Source organism: Anopheles funestus (genome assembly GCF_943734845.2).
Source record: "Anopheles funestus chromosome X unlocalized genomic scaffold, idAnoFuneDA-416_04 X_unloc_73, whole genome shotgun sequence".
Classification (NCBI taxonomy): Eukaryota; Metazoa; Arthropoda; class Insecta; order Diptera; family Culicidae; genus Anopheles; species Anopheles funestus.
This window is the reverse complement of record NW_026045202.1, coordinates 45,344-51,020: the sequence shown is the minus strand read 5'-3', so window position 1 is coordinate 51,020 and position 5,677 is coordinate 45,344. Positions and strand designations below refer to the sequence as shown.

At 40.1% G+C, this 5,677-nt stretch overlaps 1 long non-coding RNA gene across 2 annotated transcripts; it reads left to right on the top strand.

Moving 5' to 3' along the window:
• The first annotated feature begins 907 nt into the window (after positions 1–907).
• On the top strand, positions 908–5,360 carry LOC125774026 (uncharacterized). 2 transcript variants are annotated; one of them, XR_007420546.1, is made up of 3 exons: positions 908–2,641; positions 3,173–4,727; positions 5,259–5,360. It is a non-coding gene; the product is annotated as an uncharacterized LOC125774026 (long non-coding RNA). The 2 variants fall into 2 exon arrangements; XR_007420547.1 differs by lacking the exon at positions 5,259–5,360 and adding an exon at positions 4,865–4,929 and having other exon boundaries at positions 3,173–4,333.
• The last annotated feature ends 317 nt before the right edge of the window (positions 5,361–5,677 follow it).

Sequence of the window (5,677 nt, the reverse complement as noted above, 5' to 3'; positions counted from 1 at the left end):
ATTGGCCTGATTTTACTAGTCCCCGGTACCCGTACAGGCAAAATGAGCAAAATGCTCAAGTATGAATGGTTTTTGGCTAATAACTCGAATACTAGACGTCGCAGGGGGGTGTCGTGGAACAATTTTTGGTAGCCCTTGAAATTATCTATCGAATGACATATACTTGATTTTTTGACCAAAAAGTTCCTAGACTAGTAAAAATCGCATCATTTTACTAGAGTCGGGTACCCTGTACGAAAAACCGCTATAGTTGCGGTTTTTGGTCAATAACTCGAATACTAGACGTCGGAGGGGGGTGCCGTAGAACAATTTTTTGTAGCCCTTGAAATTACCTTTCGAATGACATATACTTGATTTTTGGCCAAAAAGTTCCCTAGACTAGTAAAAATCGCATCATTTTACTAGAGTCGGGTACCCTGGACGAAAAACCGCTTAAGTTGCGGTTTTTGGCTAATAACTCGAATACTAGACGTCGCAGGGGGGTGTCGTGGAACAATTTTTGGTAGCCCTTGAAATTATCTATCGAATGACATATACTTGATTTTTTGACCAAAAAGTTCCCTAGACTAGTAAAAATCGCATCATTTTACTAGAGTCGGGTACCCTGTACGAAAAACCGCTATAGTTGCGGTTTTTGGTCAATAACTCGAATACTAGACGTCGGAGGGGGGTGCCGTAGAACAATTTTTTGTAGCCCTTGAAATTACCTTTCGAATGATATATAGTGGTTTTTTGGTCAAACAGTGACCCCGAGACTAGTAACCCTCCATACACAAAACCGCCTAAAAAGTTTTGGTTTTGCAAAATTTTGAAAAGTGCGTCAAAAAAATTTTTTCAAAAAGTACCAAATCGTGATCAGAACTCACTATAGACCATAAAAAGTGAAATCCGATGATCATTTGCAACACTTGGTCAATCGAGAAAAATTTCACTTTTTTACTAGAGTCGGGTACCCTGAACGAAAAATCGCTCAAGTGATGGTTTTTGGCCAATAACTCGAATACTAGACGTCGGAGGGGGGTGTCGTGGAACAATTTTTGGTAGCCCTTGAAATTATCTATCGAATGACATATACTTGATTTTTGGCCAAAAAGTTCCCTAGACTAGTAAAAATCGCATCATTTTACTAGAGTCGGGTACCCTGGACGAAAAACCGCTATAGTTGCGGTTTTTGGCTAATAACTCGAATACTAGACGTCGCAGGGGGGTGTCGTGGAACAATTTTTGGTAGCCCTTGAAATTATCTATCGAATGACATATACTTGATTTTTGGCCAAAAAGTTCCCTAGACTAGTAAAAATCGCATCATTTTACTAGAGTCGGGTACCCTGGACGAAAAACCGCTATAGTTGCGGTTTTTGGCTAATAACTCTAATACTAGACGTCGGAGGGGGGTGTCGTGGAACAATTTTTGGTAGCCCTTGAAATTATCTATCGAATGACATATACTTGATTTTTGGCCAAAAAGTTCCCTAGACTAGTAAAAATCGCATCATTTTACTAGAGTCGGGTACCCTGGACGAAAAACCGCTTAAGTTGCGGTTTTTGGCTAATAACTCGAATACTAGACGTCGCAGGGGGGTGTCGTGGAACAATTTTTGGTAGCCCTTGAAATTATCTATCGAATGACATATACTTGATTTTTTGACCAAAAAGTTCCTAGACTAGTAAAAATCGCATCATTTTACTAGAGTCGGGTACCCTGTACGAAAAACCGCTATAGTTGCGGTTTTTGGCCAATAACTCGAATACTAGACGTCGGAGGGGGGTGCCGTAGAACAATTTTTTGTAGCCCTTGAAATTACCTTTCGAATGATATATAGTGGTTTTTTGGTCAAACAGTGACCCCGAGACTAGTAACCCTCCATACACAAAACCGCCTAAAAAGTTTTGGTTTTGCAAAATTTTGAAAAGTGCGTCAAAAAAAATTTTTTCAAAAAGTACCAAATCGTGATCAGAACTCACTATAGACCATAAAAAGTGAAATCCGATGGTCATTTGCAACACTTGGTCAATCGAGAAAAATTTCACTTTTTTACTAGAGTCGGGTACCCTGAACGAAAAATCGCTCAAGTGATGGTTTTTGGCCAATAACTCGAATACTAGACGTCGGAGGGGGGTGCCGTAGAACAATTTTTTGTAGCCCTTGAAATTACCTTTCGAATGATATATAGTGGTTTTTTGGTCAAACAGTGACCCCGAGACTAGTAACCCTCCATACACAAAACCGCCTACAAAAACTTTGTTTTGAAAAATTTTGAAAAGTTCAAAAAAATTTTTTTTTCAAAAACTACTAAAACGTGATAAGAACTTACTATAGACCATGAAAAGTGATATCCGATGATAATTTGCAAAAGTTGGTAACTAGTAAAAAATTTCACTTTTTTACTAGAGTCGGGTACCCGTACATTGAACATTTTGTATGGAAGACAACACTTGGTGCACCAAACTTTGTACCGCGAATAACTTTTTTGCCCGGCATCGGAGCGCATTGTCGTGGAACAACTTTTTGTAGCGCGTCACGAGACGCATCTAATTCTGAAGAAAGATCGAGAAAATGTTGAAAATTGACCGAGTTATGGCAGGTGAAAGAAAAAGCTTAGGTCGCGAATAACTTTTTTGCCCGACATCGGAGCACATGGTCGTGGAAGACTTTTAGCTTGCATTTGTCGAGATCTATTTAAATCACAAAGAAAATCCAAAATCGGTCGGTAAATGACTGAGATATGGGCAAAAATAGGTTGAAACGTGGCACCGGGGTTGAACGGGGTTGAAATAGGTTGAAATAGAGGTTTTTCGCGAATAACTTTTGTACCCTACGTCTGAGCACATGGGTGTAGAATACTTTTTGGTAGAATTTCACGAGATGTAACTAAAACAGAAGAAATTTTGGAAAAATGTTGAAAATTCACCGAGTTACATCGAAGAATAGGTGCAAATGTGAACATTTTGTATGGAAAACAACAGTTGGTGCACCAAACTTTGTACCGCGAATAACTTTTTTGTCCGGCATCGGAGCGCATGGTCGTGGAACAACTTTTTGTAGCGCGTCACGAGACGCATCTAATTCTGAAGAAAGATCGAGAAAATGTTGAAAATTGACCGAGTTATGGCAGGTGAAAGAAAAAGTTTAGGTCGCGAATAACTTTTTTGCCCGACATCGGAGCACAAGGTCGTGGAAGACTTTTAGCTTGCATTTGTCGAGATCTATCCAAATCACAAAGAAAATCCAAAATCGGTCGGTAAATGACTGAGATATGGGCAAAAATAGGTTGAAACGTGGCACCGGGGTTGAACGGGGTTGAAATAGGTTGAAATAGAGGTTTTTCGCGAATAACTTTTGTGCCCTACGTCTGAGCACATGGGTGTAGAATACTTTTTGGTAGAATTTCACGAGATGTAACTAAAACAGAAGAAATTTTGGAAAAATGTTGAAAATTCACCGAGTTACATCGAAGAATAGGTGCAAATGTGAACATTTTGTATGGAAAACAACAGTTGGTGCACCAAACTTTGTACCGCGAATAACTTTTTTGCCCGGCATCGGAGCGCATGGTCGTGGAACAACTTTTTGTAGCGCGTCACAAGACGCATCTAATTCTGAAGAAAGATCGAGAAAATGTTGAAAATTGGCCGAGTTATGGCAGGTGAAAGAAAAAGCTTAGGTCGCGAATAACTTTTTTGCCCGACATCGGAGCACATGGTCGTGGAAGACTTTTAGCTTGCATTTGTCGAGATCTATCCAAATCACAAAGAAAATCCAAAATCGGTCGGTAAATGACTGAGATATGGGCAAAAATAGGTTGAAACGTGGCACCGGGGTTGAACGGGGTTGAAATAGGTTGAAATAGAGGTTTTTCGCGAATAACTTTTGTGCCCTACGTCTGAGCACATGGGTGTAGAATACTTTTTGGTAGAATTTCACGAGATGTAACTAAAACAGAAGAAATTTTGGAAAAATGTTGAAAATTCACCGAGTTACATCGAAGAATAGGTGCAAATGTGAACATTTTGTATGGAAAACAACAGTTGGTGCACCAAACTTTGTACCGCGAATAACATTTTTGCCCGGCATCGGAGCGCATGGTCGTGGAACAACTTTTTGTAGCGCGTCACAAGACGCATCTAATTTTGAAGAAAGATCGAGAAAATGTTGAAAATTGGCCGAGTTATGGCAGGTGAAAGAAAAAGCTTAGGTCGCGAATAACTTTTTTGCCCGACATCGGAGCACATGGTCGTGGAAGACTTTTAGCTTGCATTTGTCGAGATCTATCCAAATCACAAAGAAAATCCAAAATCGGTCGGTAAATGACTGAGATATGGGCAAAAATAGGTTGAAACGTGGCACCGGGGTTGAACGGGGTTGAAATAGTTTGAAATAGAGGTTTTTCGCGAATAACTTTTGTGCCCTACGTCTGAGCACATGGGTGTAGAATACTTTTTGGTAGAATTTCACGAGATGTAACTAAAACAGAAGAAATTTTGGAAAAATGTTGAAAATTCACCGAGTTACATCGAAGAATAGGTGCAAATGTGAACATTTTGTATGGAAAACAACAGTTGGTGCACCAAACTTTGTACCGCGAATAACTTTTTTGCCCGGCATCGGAGCGCATGGTCGTGGAACAACTTTTTGTAGCGCGTCACAAGACGCATCTAATTCTGAAGAAAGATCGAGAAAATGTTGAAAATTGACCGAGTTATGGCAGGTGAAAGAATAAGTTTAGGTCGCGAATAACTTTTTTGCCCGACATCGGAGCACATGGTCGTGGAAGACTTTTAGCTTGCATTTGTCGAGATCTATCCAAATCACAAAGATAATCCAAAATCGGTCGGTAAATGACTGAGATATGGGCAAAAATAGGTTGAAACGTGGCACCGGGGTTGAACGGGGTTGAAATAGGTTGAAATAGAGGTTTTTCGCGAATAACTTTTGTGCCCTACGTCTGAGCACATGGGTGTAGAATACTTTTTGGTAGAATTTCACGAGATGTAACTAAAACAGAAGAAATTTTGGAAAAATGTTGAAAATTCACCGAGTTACATCGAAGAATAGGTGCAAATGTGAACATTTTGCATGGAAGACAACACTTGGTGCACCAAACTTTGTACCGCGAATAACTTTTTTGCCCGGCATCGGAGCGCATGGTCGTGGAACAACTTTTTGTAGCGCGTCACGAGACGCATCTAATTCTGAAGAAAGATCGAGAAAATGTTGAAAATTGGCCGAGTTATGGCAGGTGAAAGAAAAAGCTTAGGTCGCGAATAACTTTTTTGCCCGACATCGGAGCACATGGTCGTGGAAGACTTTTAGCTTGCATTTGTCGAGATCTATCCAAATCACAAAGAAAATCCAAAATCGGTCGGTAAATGACTGAGATATGGGCAAAAATAGGTTGAAACGTGGCACCGGGGTTGAACGGGGTTGAAATAGGTTGGAATAGAGGTTTTTCGCGAATAACTTTTGTGCCCTACGTCTGAGCACATGGGTGTAGAATACTTTTTGGTAGAATTTCACGAGATGTAACTAAAACAGAAGAAATTTTGGAAAAATGTTGAAAATTCACCGAGTTACATCGAAGAATAGGTGCAAATGTGAACATTTTGTATGGAAAACAACAGTTGGTGCACCAAACTTTGTACCGCGAATAACTTTTTTGCCCGGCATCGGAGCGCA